The sequence below is a fragment of the Periplaneta americana genome, chromosome 15 (assembly GCF_040183065.1).
Source record: "Periplaneta americana isolate PAMFEO1 chromosome 15, P.americana_PAMFEO1_priV1, whole genome shotgun sequence".
In the NCBI taxonomy this organism is placed as follows: domain Eukaryota; kingdom Metazoa; phylum Arthropoda; class Insecta; order Blattodea; family Blattidae; genus Periplaneta; species Periplaneta americana.
Genome location: NC_091131.1, coordinates 172,734,513 through 172,748,772, shown reverse-complemented (window position 1 = coordinate 172,748,772; position 14,260 = coordinate 172,734,513). Strand labels below are relative to the sequence as shown.

The following is a 14,260-nucleotide window of genomic DNA, read 5'->3' as shown; positions in this document are numbered from 1 at the left end:
TCAATTTATTTTTGTGTTTAATTCAATGCTTCACTTTTTTGTGAATTCTAGTCCATATACATACTATAAATATATCATTAAAATTTTGAAACATAAATCGCATTTTTATTGTGCTTATGTAAGTGTTTAGCGTAACATGCCAAACTTGCCCCGACCTCCCCTACATACACAGTTTGAAAGATTGGTATATTTGGTGGATGTGCATACTAAACTTACTTAGTGATAATTGATAAGTATCCTGTAATTTTTTTCCAATATGTCTGGGAACCCAAAACAGATAATGAGTGTGTTGTGTAGAAATGTAAAATGTGAGAACTGTAAAAACTGATACCTAAGGGTGTGTTACTGAAAACTCTTCCTTTAAAAAGCTTAGTATTTTGGATAATGATGTTCTAAATTTGACCCACCATAATTTGAGCGCAAAAGACAAAAACAATAGTAAAAGACATTTACTTTCACCAAGTAACCCTATAAATAAAACTTAGCATTATATAAGTTACAAGTTGTGTAAATTCATGAACAGTTATTGGACACAAAAATTGAGTTGTCATACCATCTTGTGTAGGCCTATAGGGTTGCCAACCGTCCGGAATTTTTCCGGATTGTCGAAAAAAATTAAATTGCTTACAGGACTCTTAATATCTGGAATTTTGTTCATTTCAGTATTACATTCTGAAATTTCATATTGATATATATTCACTTTCAGTGCCCTTACTGAAATTGTGAATATATTGCATTTTAATACAGAACTGGACTTTGAAAATGGTGCTGCATTGTACTAAGAATATTGCCTATTGAAAGAGATGATACCGATACTGAAAGATCTACCAACTCAAGAATGCTGGGATACTGTTTTGAAGACACGTAGTGTGCCAAATTTAAAGAAAATTGCTGAACACGTACATGCTCTAATTATTAGAAATCCGCCGTAGTTTGCAATGGCTACCAAAGACATTTTATAATTATACGATACACTTTTTTTATGAATAGAAGCAAAGAGTTTGTAAGTATTATAAGCTCTTTGGATAGAACACAGAAGCGAGTTCGTGGCACTCATTGGTGACATGGCTTGGTAGTAAATCAGCACTTGAATAACTTGAGTGATTCTGATGTGCATCTCTTTAACAAGGAAGCACTGAATGTGTATCAGAGGGCCACTGACTATTTGCAAAAATGGTTTGATTACTATTCTTCACTTTTCTAAGTCTTAATGATACTTTCACATTCAGTGTCCTTACTGAAATTGTGAATATATTGCATGTTAATGCAGAACTGGACTTTGAAAATGGTGATGCATTGTACCAAGAGTATTGCCTATACTTAAAGATCTACTAACTCCTCAAGAACGTTGGAACACTGTTTTGAAGACACGTAGTGTGCTAAATTTAAAGAAAATTTCTGAACACATATTACATGCTCTTCCAATTAGCAATGCTCATGTGGAGCGAGTTTTGTCAAAAATGAAGAATCTCTGAACTGACGAGAGGAACCAGATGAGGCCAGAACTTGTAATGTCAGAACTCTTAGTAAAGACGAACTTTAATATGTCATGTAGAGATTTTTTTTATTATATTTCAAGAAACAAAATAACCAGTGAACAAAAACAAAGGAAGCAACAAGTATTCTTTCAAACAATGTTAATGTGGTGAGTGTAGAGAGATGTATTTATCAACCCCTGTGTTTTTCAATACCGTATGTGCAGACTTGTGGCATGTTCTTTAATATAGGGCTACACCACTACAACCAAATAATAACATGAAGGTAATTCTAATTGTTTAATTGAGCATCAAAATACAAGTGTATTTACATTGAAATTCATTATAAGTTTATGTGCTTTTTATTTTTTTAATGTATCCTGAATTTCCGTCCTAGATCTGGTAACCCTACTTGTGTATTTAATGCCGTCGTCAAGTGCAAACTGGCCAAAGAAAATCAGGACAAAATAACGCTAGTGTTATGCCAATAAAATATTAAATGTAAAATATTAGTTTTTATCCGTTGTGCTGGCAAATGAATGAAAAAGTATATAAATAAAAGTTACACGGCTTTAACTTATAATTGAATGATGGTCAGAAAAACGTGTGAAGTGCCTCTGCATCAGAATTGCTTGGGATGGACGTGGTGTAGGTGTGATGTTCCGTGGTAGAGACAAATCCAGTGGCCAGCATGTCTTTCTCAGGTATGGTACACTTACTTACTTACAAATGGCTTTTAAGGAACCCGAAGGTTCATTGCTGCCCTCACATAAGCCCGCCATCGGTCCCTATTCTGTGCAAGATTAATCCAGTCTCTATCATCATATCCCACCTCCCTCAAATCCATTTTAATATTATCCTCCCATCTACGTCTCGGCCTCCCCAAAGGTCTTTTTCCCTCCGGTCTCCCAACTAACACTCTATATGCATTTCTGGATTCGCCCATACGTGCTACATGCCCTTTCCATCTCAAACGTCTTTATTTAATGTTCCTAATTATGTCAGGTGAAGAATACAATGCGTGCAGTTCTGCGTTGTGTAACTTTCTCCATTCTCCTGTAACTTCATCCCGCTTAGCCCCAAATATTTTCCTAAGCACCTTATTCTCAAACACCCTTACCCTATGTTCCTCTCTCAGAGTGAGAGTCCAAGTTTCACAACCTTACAGAACAACCGGTAATATAACTGTTTTATAAATTCTAACTTTCAGATTTTTTGACAGCAGACTAGATGATAAAAGCTTCTCAACCGAATAATAACACGCATTTCCCACATATGGTACACACTTTTAGATAGTCAATTTTATATATTTTATTATTAGCTGCTATCATCACAAACGAATATTTTTGCTTCATAATCCAAGAAGACATCTAAGTATTATCAGGCAATACATCTCACTTTGACGATGTGTGTCAGAGAAAAAACAATTGTTTGTATGGATATGAAGTCTGATTAATGTAATATGTAGCTAATCAGTGTTGTATGCAATGAAGGATGAAAGGAACTGGTCACCCTACCCCATATCTAGTTGCTTCATAAGTGGTGCCATGTTGTATCACTTGTGAAATTCAGACCTGTCTTCGGACAGTTCACTAAATAACAACCCAAGAAGATACACTTTTGAATACTGAGTTTTGAATTCTGACTTCTGTTTGTGTAGGTTCGAATTATGATCCAGAATAGCTATAATTGGCCTAAATAACATGCCTTTGTATCGAAAATGAATCCTTTTTGGTGTGCATACTTCAGCCTAAGATTATGGTAGCTTTTCAAATTACTTTTATGGACGTAAAATTTTGTATGTTCTAAATCTTTCAAAAAGTTTAGTTCAGAATTATTTTCTTCAATGTTAAATAAGCATCTGAGTGCCCTTTCAGCCATGCCTTTTGTTATTTCTTCCTCACTAAGTGGCTTTTTTTCATAATTTTCCACTTATTCATGTTTGTTTTTTATGTGATGAAGCAGAGAAGTGAATTTCTCAAGCAGTTCCTTTACAGGATTCGGCTGCCCACCATAATTGATTGTTTATACTGCTCTTCCATGCTTGAATTTGTAGACATTTCTTCTGTGCGGCTTTAATTTTTTTCATCAAACTTTTTGACATTTCACACATCAAAAGTACATTCTGTGTTCAGATATTGAATGCTGAGAAAATATCGTACATTTCTATGTCTGTCGAAAAGAAATAATTTTATGTCACATTTTTCTTCTTTCACTAGACTAGACAGCATTTCGGAAGGCGGTTGGCTGCTATAAGCGCCATAGCATTTCGGAAGGCGGTTGGCTGCTATAAGCGCCATAGCATTTCTGGTATGTGACGTCACAAGCTTGTACAGTAGAACCAATGGGAATCAGTGTATAACAAGTACTTCCAGAGTTCGTTTGTTCACGTGTGAGTGTTTCAATACATTGAATAAGTAAAACTAACATTTACCTATGTATATAAGATGAATAAATGGAAGAAGAGACTGTAAAAAGACAAGTATTGCACTGGCAGGTGCGAAAAGTAGTGTTTAAGGTGTATAATTATTTTAAAAACATTGACGAGCAGAACGCTGCCGGCCATCGTGATGCTGCCTGCAACATTGCCAATGCACAAGAAATGACTGCAGAAACATCTGGTGTGTAATTGAGAACCGTGCAAAGAATACTGTTAGTGAAGGAAAGAGGGTTTGTTTGGTGTCATGCTTACAGTAATCAATGGCTAAGGTCATTATTGTCTTTTGAGAATTTAAATTATCTCCTGCGCTATTTGTATTGCATGTGCGCGTGAAGTACGATATGACAATGTTGTACTTTGCCTTGCTCTCTGTATCTGTCTCTCTTGACGCAAATGCTAGCCTTCCGAATTACCGTCCTTAATTCTTTGACTTAAACCACTTCTATGTCCAGCATTATTGTAGCAGTGGGATCAATAATCTCATATGTCCATTTATAGCTTGCTTCAACCAAGCTCTCCTCATCCTTCTGATTTATTTCAACGAAGCCAAGGAAAGACTCTCCAACAAGTAGACTACTGTTTTTTTTTTTTTTCTCAAAACCAATTTCCATGTAGTGTATCTCAGACAATTGCTCTCGATGTGCTTGATCAGGACTCGAGTAAAACATTAACTTGACTTCAAGTATGCTTCTTAGTAACTTCTGCTGAACGTTGATTGCCATTGGGTGGATGAATTCATTCTGAACCCTTGGTGGAAGGTAAGATGTTGATTCAGGATGTTTTCCTTTTTGAACTAGTTGTTGTTTCATGACAGAATCAAAGAGGTCAGGAAATTACTCATTTAAAAGCCATCAGGCATCTGAAGTGCTTTGCAGAGATAAGTTTTGTGTGTGCTACAGGGAATTTTACGCAATGGACTCTCCTCAAGATTTCACGCCACTTTTTCAAAGTACCTGAACAAAATTGGAATTATTTCTTCATCACTTTGTCCATTGTGCAGTCTTCAGGAAGAAATGGGTCAGAATCATTTTCAATGATGCCCAGTCCTTTCCTCTAAACCCACTTTGTGTATGGGAGAGAGTTAATCAGTGGCTTCATTGCTAAAATTAACAACACATTTCTGCGGAAACTTCATTAAAGTAGTGGAGATAAATTCAAAATCACTATAGAAACTATTACAATTGAAGGGTTTTTTGAAAAAAAATCATAGTCCAAAAAATACAAATGTGAGATATTAAGCATATGGTGAGTGTATTGTAGCAGCCATCTACAGAATTAGTTGTTAGGGGGGAAAAAACACCATGGGCCTATGTTGTATAAGTGTGGAAATTTTTACTGGTTTTCATAAAACAGCCATAGTCCAAAGAATTTTTTTTTTTTGTGAAAACAGTCATTGTCCAGCCAGGATGATTGTAGCATTTACAAATATCTAATTCATATCACCTTGTGGTCACTGGTTGAGAAGAAACTGCCTTCTGAAGAATGCACTGAAAGGAATTGTGAATGGGAGAAAAGTTCAGGGCAGAAGAAGATATTAGATGATAGACATTAAGATATATGGATCATATGCGGTGACTAAGAGGAAGGCAGAAAATAGAAAAGACTAGAGAAGCTGGGTTTGCAGTGAAAGACCTGCCCCTGGGCAGAACACTATGAATGAATGAATGAATGACTGAATCACCTTGAAATATCCATTCAATTTTAAACTGTAGTAGATTCGCTGCAAAAGCCACCTCGGAGAAAATACTTTGGCACGTGAATTGTTGTATTAGTTATGGTCGTTATGGAGTACTGTATTGTATTGTATTTATCAACATTCCATGTATTCGTACATTGCTTCACAGCTAGAATATGAAACAAGTCAAAAAAGCTTAACACTACTATAAAGTCTTAATTTATAGTTACAGTCTAGTGGAAATATTATACAGAAGAGGTTTACAATATAGTCTACTAGTACAACACAAAGTTTTAGTATCAATTTCATGAAGCATTGTTGAATGTCATGAATTCACCTACAGAATAGAAGGCATGAGAAATTAGATACTTCTTTAATTTGGCTCTAAATAATCTTATGTTTTGAGTTTCATTTTTATATCCATAGGGAGGCTATTACAAATTTTTACTGCCATATAACGCACTCCTTTTTGAAAGCATGATAGACTTGCCGATGGAGTATGAAAGTCATTTTTTTGATGCGTCATCTTTAGGTGCAGAAGTAATCCCATGGAAGAAATGTAAGCAAGGAAAGGAGAAGAAACAGGAATAAAGAAAAAGAAGATTAAAGGGGAGGCACACTTCATCCACAACAGAGTATTTTTTCTTAAAACAACCATTGTCCACAATTACTTATATTTACACATGTATTTCTATGAGACAATTTACATTGTAAAATATGTACTTCAGTTTCCACAAGTTTTTATAACACCTTAAGAAGGGGCATGATGAATTTTAACAAGACCTTGAAGTGTCAACAACACTCCTGCCAGATAGTTTCTTGTTTCTTCTGAAAATGTATGTTTTTGGACTCTTGTTGTTTAGTCAACTGTCCGAAGACAGGTCTGAACCTCACAAATGATACCAAGAAGGCACTACTTATGAGGCAAGTAAGCCAGGAGATAATGGGGTAGGGTGACCAGTTCCTTTCCCCTCCATTGCATACATCACTGACTAGGTAAATATTACACTAGTCAGACTTCAGATGCATACAAACAATTGTTCTTCCTCTGACACATATCAAGTGAGATGTACTGTCTGATAATAGATGTACATATCAGCCAGAACCTCAACCAGGACTATGGTTGTTTTTTTTTTTAAAAAAACCTCCAATTAATCATTACTGGTACTCCCTTTTATCTTTTCACTTGCATTAGGCCTATTTGTTATGTACTGTATTTGTGTTTGAGCAGTGTCATTTCTTTGTATTGGAAAAGAAAATATTCTCAGGTGCAGTTACATGTTGGATATTTGGATACCAAGTCACAATTATTCTTATTGGAATACATAATATTTGTAGCATTTTGATTCAATTAGAATCTTTAAACATCATGATTACTGGTTCACAAGATTAACATTTTTTTCCCTTGCATCCTTAATTTAACTTTTTTTTTTTCCTTGCAGCCTTAATTTTAAGTGTAAACTAAAATGCTGTTCAATTTCGACCATCCCTATACAGTAGAACCTCTATTATCTGTGGTAATGAAAGGGATGGGCTGAACGGTTAATCGAAAAAATCAGATAATCCGTACCATAAATATTTCGTAATTTTCTCCGTGATGTTGTGTTTAAGACGCTAAATAGTGGACAGTTCACTAATGTTATTCTGGTTGTCAACAACGGGTTTTTAAGGGGCAAGAAAACTCTTTATAATGGCTGTGTGCAGAAAAATAGGAATAATGGAGGTCTCATTTGTAGATTTACATACTTTATACACTCTATACTTTTTTTTTTATTAAATATCGCAGTTATAACTCCAATCTCGTATTCTGATGTGATATGAGCCATAGTTTCCCATTCCCAAACCATTAAATTATTTGCACGTTTTTCAATACGTTTTCTCTTGACACCCGTGGAAGACATTTTATATAGAAATTATACAGTAGGTCCACCGCAGTGGACTAATGGTTAGCATGCATGACCGTGAAACGAGCGAGCCTGGATTCAAATCCTGGTTGAGTTTTATTCCGGAGTTTTCCCTCAACCCATTAACTTTTGGCGCTGGAGTCATTTCACTGACATTATCACCTTCATCTCATTTTGACGCTAATAACCTTAAAAGTTGATAAACCATCGTAAAATAAACAATTACAAGAAAATAAAAGTTACATAGTACGGAAATTCGAACAGTAGACCATAGTGTGTAACGATAAAGGATTGTAATAATGCTCTCTTTAAAAAATACGTACCAATACAGACTTGAGCGTTATTAACTCGATTGAGTCACTGCAGATCATCCTTTAACTCCACCTTCCCTGGCTTAGACAGTTTTGTTTCAGTACGGTATGAGTGGAGAGGAAGTCAGTGACGGATTGTATCAGGCTTTTACGAACTTACGGCCCTCGCTGGTCGTCTAAAATCCACCACTGATGCAAAGAGCCTTACTCTGCATTTGTTTATAAGGCGGTGTAAGCGAAAAGGACATGGGTGTGGGTGTCTTTGACCCTTTAACTTCCCGTCTTATGCCAGGGCTGTATTAATAGGCCTATAATGTACAAAACAGTATTTCATGTAAATTAGTTCTGAAATAAAAGTGAAACAAAAACAGTCGGATAATCCACCAATCGGTTAATAGGGTGATGGATAATCAGGGTTCTACTGTACAAGCTGTATAATTCTTAGCTATACATGCTGATACTGAATAAAACTTTCTGGAGTTACATAATTTTTCATGATTAGCAGCATTCACTGAGAGGCTTATATTATGCATAATGAGAACTTTTCATTCCAGTTTGAATGCCTGTGCTACTGCAATAAAAACCATAGTGAAGTCGAGCAAGCAAACTTCAGAAGTTTGAAGATTTGTGTACCATGGCAACATACAGTTTCAGAGGAGAGCATTAGCCATATTGCTCATCTGACCAAGACAGCGTGCGTACAGGTAACTTATATGAATCATGATAATGTCACATGTTATTATTTCTTAATGGCATGACATACTTGTGTAATTTTTTTCTCATAGTTTTCGATATAGAAGAGGATAGATCATATTATTCACAAGTGCATAATTACCGCAGCTGAAGGACGGATTATTGTTACCTGATTCATATAAAAGAGAAAGGAATTAAACGGCCTGGAAGTTTTAGTACAGTGAAACCACTTCAAGGCGTAAGTGCCATGGTCCTAATTTTTTTGTTGTTTTGAACATGTTTTCATATTATTCAGATATGAAGTTAAAATGAAATATTTTGTCACATAATTGAAAAACAAAATGACATCCCACAAACTGCAATAAGTACAAAATATTCTGTTTAACAACTTACTTACAAATGGCTTTTAACGTTTAGAAGCTGCAAGACCTATACCACTATTGCACGCAAATTTCTAATTCTTAAACAGGAGTTCGTATAGCTGCATAATCAGGTAAATTCGTGTTGGGTTCGTTAGCCAAATGGTTTAAGGTGCACAAGCTATGTCTGGCCAGCATATCGTGCCTAAGATCGCAGGTTCGCGTCTTGGTCACTGGAGTCAATTGAGCCTGTGGTAAAGGATGGGGAGGGCCCATGTAAAACAATCAGTGTAATGGTACGCATGGAAGCTGACGGAGTTTCAGTTGACTGCAGTTGAAATGATTTTGCTCCTTTTTTAAGGGGGGGGGATTTTAAATTATTGTAATCAAATGCAATGTCCTTAATGTTATATAAAATTAAAGAATATCAACGTATTTTATATATCATATACAATTTATAACATATTATATCATGTCATGATCATCATACTAGCTGTACCACTATAATGGTTGCTCGGCTCTTAAAGGTTAAGGAACCCGGAGGTTCATTGCCGCCCTCACATAAGCCCACTATCAGTCCCTATCCTGAGCAAGATTAATTCAGTCTCCACAATCATATTCACCTCCCTCAAATTCATTTTAATATTATCCTCTCGTCAATGTCTCGGCCTCCCCAAAGGTCTTTTTCTCTCCGGCCTCCCAACTAACACTGTATATGCATTTCTGGATTCACCCATACATGCTACATGCCCTACCCATCTCAAACGTCTGGATTTAATATTCCTAATTATGTCAGGTGAAGAATAAAATGCGTGCAGTTGTGCGTTGTGTAACTTTCTCCATTCTCCTGTAACTTCATTCCTCTTTGCTCCAAATATTTTCCTAAGCACCTTATTCTCAAGCACCCTTAACCTCTGTTCCTCTCTCAAAGTGAGAGTCCAAGCTTATTTTGGGATTTCGTAACAAGCTGTTTTTTATGGTGATGGGTTGTTAGCTGACTCCCAAGCTGGAGGACCACCCCTCATCGGCTGTCTATGACTGCTTATTCAATATATTCACAGCTACCCTCCATATCTGGAGGCCATCTCCTCTATCCGCAACCTGAGGACACGCCATGCAGTGTTGATAGGGACCCACAATACAGGGATTCTGTTTAACAACACTCACATTAAATCAGCTTTCTATTACTTACTCCATTGGTGAGTCATCTTGATAAGATCGCTTTCTGCATAAACGTTTCTGGCACTCACTTATTAAACACTCCACTGTAAGACTGTACTGTGTACATTTGTACATCACTCACTTCCCTACACACTTGCTTCGAAACAATTTTATGCCTCAAAATTAAGCTTTTGGATATATTCCACCATATCCTGAAACTTAACATTTTACAACTACATACAGGTCAGGTCAAATAAGTAAGACCAGAGGGGTCGCCTACTCTGTTTGGCTCATTATGCCAGGCTAATCTGTTGCATTCTACTGCTGTTTCTAATAACATCAATTTTTAGTTTACATATAGGGCAGACGTCTTGCTTTTGTATCTTCTCCTCAGATGGTGGGGACTGTTGGGCGCGTATGTCTGACATAGTTGATCAATATGCTCTTCGTCTGCAGAATGTTAAATCCACTACCACTTGTAAGCTCTTCCTTTCTTACAGCCCTTTGACTGGGCACAGTTAGTGATTTACAGTATGGCATTGCCTTGATGTTCTTGTTTTTGATAGAATAAGTTCTTAGTCGTATTTAGCACAAACTGTCGCATATTAACACTCACTAACACTTATTGCTCGACCTCCCTAAATATAGCCTATACTCTTGATTTACATAACTGAACCTTCCTAAGTCACACATATGAGTCATTCCACGTAAAATCGCACAAAATTATACAAATTTTGACCTTCATATTTCTGATTGCGTTTATATTTTTTTTACCAACTCTATGGGTCTCATAAACCAACAAGTGTATTTTTATTTCCTCCTAAGTCCACATGTTTTTAAAATATTACATGTTAGAATTCGTTAAAAATGTCGCTCAATGCAACATTTAAAGCGTCATATTTCTGACGATATTGATGTTAAAATTTTTTTGAAAAATGCATTTAAAAGCTTAAAGTACTGTATTTTATTAAATATTTACTAACTAATTTTAATATAATTACTTCAAACATTTTTTTATAATTCAATTTTTAAAACATATACATCAATGTGAAATAGCCCTATTAAAAATCTAAAAAAATGCCTACTAGGTGCACTGAAGTATTCTTAATAATTCCAGAAAAAATCAGAATGGGATCTCCAATAGTTTACTGGAAATTTAATTACTTATGACAGAATGTGTAGCGGTTGGCGCAGCAGCAGTGGACGGGAAGCGTTAAAGCGCGCTGAGGTTTATCGGCACTGGATAATTGACTTAACGTTGCAACATTACACCCAGTACGGATCAAGTTACTGGAGGAAACACTGCTAATTTACTTATTATGATATCTTCAAATAATTTTACATTATGCTTTTCAAATGTTTCCTTTCATTCACATTTTAAATTTTCATTCGCCTACCTTCTTTCTTGAAAGAAAATTGTTTTACTAAATCTTCAGTTTTTGACAAAGGAATGAAAGAATATAATTTTAATGTACCAGTTATTGGTTTTAGATTATGGTATCTGGCCTGCAAATTTTCAGTGTGGTTTTTGTGCTTATTGAATGGACAAAATATAAATGACATGTTAGAAATGTTTTTTGTGACTAATCAAACAGTTTTTTTTGTGTTGTTGTAGGATCTTGTATAGGCTAACTTTCGTGGCAAGTCTTTTAACAGTATCTCCAATGCCAACACATGGACCTTTACCATGCGACATTGCAAAGAAGTGTCATTCAGCACTAATTCCATAATCGTCTTCATGTAAGCAATTATTTTTTAATTTTTTTTTTTTTTGTGAACTTGATCCATTGGAAAAGTAGATGATTTTTTTCATATCGTTGAATTCTTGCTTTAAGAAATTGATTGCTTCGGATTGAAAAAAGTGAAAGGGATCAGTGTCATGTTTCATGGTTTCTGAGATGACATTACTTTTGTAACGAATTTCTGTATCTCCTTTGAAATATACTACGAAAGGGTTTATTTAATTATTTAAATATACAGAATAAAGAATATAATTACAAATAAGAGAAATAGAAATAAAATAATACAATCAATATAAAAAAAGGAGATGCAGTAGTATTAACAAAATTTGAGACCGAATGAGCAGCGCTTGTGTTCGGTCACAGTTCAGATATAATATTAATAGGCCTATAAGAGAATATAAAATAAAATAAAGTAGGAAGTAAAATTAAAATTGTACTGTATTGTGGCTTGGCATATGTTCCAATGCACACCTTGTATTGAATCTTGTATTACAAATGAATAATTTTCAGAAAAGTCTGCAATAACTATGTAATTTTCAGGTTGTACTTTCTTTGCATTCCGTCAAAAGTAAAATATGGCTGACTTTTGAATGGATGATGATGCATCTTCTACATGAAAAACTTAACATGCTAGGGAGCCTTTTACTTTTGAAAATTTTCACGGGGGTATCGTTTTGTTGTATCTTTCTTTTCTTGATAGGGGATTCTATTGACATCAAACTCTTGTTTAATTCCTCAATATTACTGATTTCTAGCACTGTATCCATAGAACTGCTAGAAGAAATACTGGGATAATCACTTTCTCTGTCCGCACTTTCATTTGATTCATCTTTATTAATATCACAAGAACTACTGGCTTCACATATAATTTCACTTGACCTATGCGGAAATTGATTGATTTTTACGGAACAAATCACATATTTGCACACTCAGACTCCTTTAAATTGAGCTTTATAAATAAGTCGCGACTTACGTGTCTTAGTGTACTTTTCTTTTTAAAAGCGTGATTAGGAAGGTAAATGGATTTAAACACTTGTTATATATTACGCGATCTTTACCATCACTAATGTTGTATAGAAGTCACGTCACTGCGCGAAATTCAAACCCAAACTGATTATTTTTCTCTCATGCCATCTGTTTACTGCCATAAAGTTTACTGCCTTACCCAGTCTTGCTATCATCAAACACTTGGCTATATTACAGTATAAACTGTGAAGGGTTCCCCCTGAGCTGACAATAATAAAATAATTTTAGATAAGATATTTACTGTTCCTTAAGGTATTAATCATTTGATTATTAGTATGGTGACATCAGATGCAACGGGAAATTTCCACGGGCAGCCTTCTAGCCTATGGCTGCAAGCAGTTCATTAGCTGGGCATCGCGAGCGCGTGCATGCCTCCGGAAAATAAATTGTTACAAATGTATGGGTGCCGATCCCATATTTATAAATGCAGCAGTTTACAGATAATACATCGGCGAACAAGTCTATATTTTTTTCAGATTTTTAACTTGGCTATTTAATATAGTAATTTTGCTTTGAAAAAGAAATGATTAAAAAAATAGGCCAAATTTTAAATTTATTTGTGATAGGCCTAAAGTAATAAAAAGTGTTGTATTTCGTCTTTCAAATGCGCCAAACCGCAAATCTCAATTATATGTAGACACAAAGTTCCAAGCGAGTTTATGTAACAGTGCGTGCATAATTTGCGTAACTTCAAATATTCATAACTACACAAATAATTAATAATTGTGAAAATAAAAAAATACGGGTCTCCTTATTTGATGTCTGGAATTCATGAAAAAAAATTCGACCATTTCCGAGAAGGTCGTGTTTTATTGCTGTGCGATTTGACGTGGAATGACTCATATTTTATACCCCTCACATAAACTGTACTCACACATTCTGTGACATGATACAAATGTTGGGTGTATTAAAATCATTCAAACAGCATAGCAATAATAAATGATGTCTTTTTACTTCCATGAAACATAATGACTTGAAATATGCTTGATTTTAATTGTTGAATATATCTCTTGTGTTGTGATAACGTTAACTTTATTGTTTGTGTGCATCGAAACAACTGGAAGTGAAATATTCTCAAATTTTTATAGGAGTTCACTTGTTTTGAATCTCTGTTTGTTTTATATATTCGATTTCTGTTATCAGTGTTCGCCATAGCTCTTTGAGATAATTTTACAAGAACAATCTGAGTAGAGAGACAGTGTGGGCGGTGATATAATTATACTGTACATTTGGGATACCTAATTGAGTTCAGGCCATTCAAATGTCTTGTGTATACTTCCCCCCCCCCCAAAAAAAATACTGTTGCCTATAGGTTTACAGCTCATCAAATAGTACAGCTGTCAACAGAGTTTTTCTATTAATTATTATAAGTTAATTCAAGTCTCATATGTCCAGCTTCCTCCAAATACAAACTCAGAAAATTAGTTTATGCCAACTAATACATCTCCTCTGGTTGCATTATTTTTATTATAAA

General features: G+C 35.1%; 1 protein-coding gene across 1 annotated transcript in view; it reads left to right on the top strand.

Annotated features, from left to right (window-relative positions):
• The first annotated feature begins 847 nt into the window (after nt 1–847).
• The window catches only part of LOC138715539 (uncharacterized), a 171,754-nt gene continuing 158,341 nt past the window's right edge, over nt 848–14,260 (top strand). Inside the window, exons 1-2 of the mRNA XM_069848584.1 lie at nt 848–2,179; nt 8,360–8,509. The gene's annotated coding sequence lies outside the window, so the exon portion shown is untranslated. The remainder of the gene's footprint in view (nt 2,180–8,359; nt 8,510–14,260) is intronic.